The sequence below is a fragment of the Propithecus coquereli genome, unplaced genomic scaffold (assembly GCF_000956105.1).
Source record: "Propithecus coquereli isolate 6110/MARCELLA unplaced genomic scaffold, Pcoq_1.0 Scaffold45, whole genome shotgun sequence".
Lineage (NCBI taxonomy): Eukaryota > Metazoa > Chordata > Mammalia > Primates > Indriidae > Propithecus > Propithecus coquereli.
The window spans coordinates 4570418-4572817 of NW_012150285.1; the positions used below are offsets into that span (position 1 = coordinate 4570418).

At 37.6% G+C, this 2400-nt stretch overlaps 1 protein-coding gene across 1 annotated transcript in view; it reads left to right on the plus strand.

Moving 5' to 3' along the window:
• KIF5B (kinesin family member 5B) overlaps nt 1–2400 on the plus strand; it is a 118776-nt gene that overhangs the window by 95374 nt on the left and 21002 nt on the right. The window lies entirely within an intron of this gene.

The following is a 2400-nucleotide window of genomic DNA, read 5'->3' on the forward strand; positions in this document are numbered from 1 at the left end:
GGGTCTCGCTCTTGCTCAGGCTGGTCTCAAAGTCCTGAGCTCAAACGATCCACCCACCTTGGCCTCCCAGAGTGCTAGGATTACAGGCGTGAGCCACCACGCCTGGCCTTTGCTTATTCTTTATTATTACTTGTAAATGATTTAGGTTACTGATAAAAAAGTTTCTTAACACACTTGACTCTTGTATATCTTTGTTAATGTAAACCCATTGTTTGCACTACAGTGAGATTAAAGACATTTTAGCTCTTCAGCACTTACTAAGGGGCTTGCTAAGTTTGTTTACTTGTGTAAGTAGTTTATATAAAGGGATATTCATTCCCTAGATTAGTTACCTTGTCGAAGAAACCTAGCACTATGTTGTAATTTATTGTCTTTGCCTAGCAGGAGAAAGAATAATCCACCTCAATAAATTAAATTATATCTTTATAAGAAATATGTGTATTTCTTTGTAAGAAATATGATATGGATGGATGGATGTATTTTCAGCATGTTTGTGCCTAAATTAAATTAGCTAAATGAAAAACTTTTGGTAATGATTCTTTTCTAAAGAGCAATTATGAAATGTTCAGACTTTCTCAAATCTTCCTGTTAAAGCTAGAATCCTTGTTATCTTTGTGTGCCTTTAGTTGGTACGTGATAATGCGGATCTTCGCTGCGAACTTCCTAAATTGGAAAAGCGACTTCGAGCTACAGCCGAGAGAGTGAAAGCTTTGGAGTCAGCACTGAAGGAAGCCAAAGAAAATGCATCTCGTGATCGCAAACGCTACCAGCAAGAAGTTGATCGCATAAAGGAAGCAGTCAGGTCAAAGAATATGGCCAGAAGAGGGCATTCTGCACAGATTGGTTAGTAGAACACATTAAAACCTGTACACCTTGCTCAGCTTGAATGCTTTCCTTTAGTTGAAAACATTACCTGAATTTTATAATGTGTTGTCAGGGTGTGTCTGTCTTTATTTTCTATCTTACCAAAGAGTGGCACTGTTGGGAAGCAAAAGAGAAATTGAGAAATAACCACATTAACAGGACAAGAAGATAAATAAGAACTAGAGACATAAACAAGAATGGTCAGAGATAAGAGAAATTATAGAGCAATATTGTTAAAGCAAAGGAAAGAATTGCAAGAAAGTAAGTGATCAGCAGTTATTTCATGTTTCAGAATAATCATTGGTGCAGGAAGATTTTTAAGAGGCTAAGGATTGTATAAGTCCTGGAGAAAAGGATGTAACTGAAAAGAAAGAGAGAGAAACAAAAGCAAAGAAAAACAAAACATTTGAGAATTTGGAGTGAATAAAGAGAAGAGACCTAGGCGTCAGTCATTGTAGTCGTGTATTAAGCTTTATTCTAAAGTCAGCCTTTGTCTTTCATACTAGCTAAACCTATTCGTCCTGGGCAACATCCAGCAGCTTCTCCAACTCATCCAAGTGCAATTCGTGGAGGAGGTGCATTTGTTCAGAACAGCCAGCCAGTGGCAGTGCGAGGTGGAGGAGGCAAACAAGCGTAAATATTTACATACACCCGCAGGTTTGTCATTTCTATCTGGCTTCTCATAGGTATATGTGGAAAAGTTGAGCCATTGATTGTTAAATAGGTTTTTGGACTTTTTTGATTCTCACATTGGTGTCATAATTTTTTTAAATGTAAGTGATTATGAAAGTAACTTAGAGCCAGGCACAGTGGCTCATGCCTGTAATCCCAGCACTCTGGGAGGTCAAGGTAGGAGAACTGCTTGTGGTCAGGAGTTCAAGACCAGCCTGAGCAAGAGCGAGAGACCCCCATCTCTACAAAGTGTAGAAAAATTTGCTGAGCATGGTGGCATGTGCCTCTAGTCCCAGCTACTTGGGAGACTGAGGCAAGAGGATCACTTGAGCCCAGGAGTTGGAGGTTGCAGTGAACTATGATGACACCACTGCATTTTAGCTGGGGGGACATAGTGAGACTCTGTCTCTAAAAACAAAAAAAGGAACTTAACATGACTACTTCTAGTGCTTTTTATAATTCAGATCATACTATATATTAAAATTTCTGTTACTGTTTATAAACCTAACATTTTGGATCATTTGTAATAGCTTTTGGTATTCTGTCTAATGGATATACCATGGCTTATAGCCATTCCTTTTTACTGGACATTTAATTACATTAATTTTTCCCATATTTGGGATTTCCATGTATGAAATTTGAAATGTGAAACATTTTTTATACTCCCTCACCTTTTAGATTATTTCCAGAAGATTCCCAGAAATGGAATCACAACGAGGTGTGAACATTTTTCAGGCTCTTGCTACATATTATTACTACATTGCTTTCTAGAAAGACTGTACCAAATTGCATATTAGCCAAAGATACTATTTTGTTGCATCTTTGCCAGCATTGAGTATTAATCGATTTTATGTTTCTAATTTA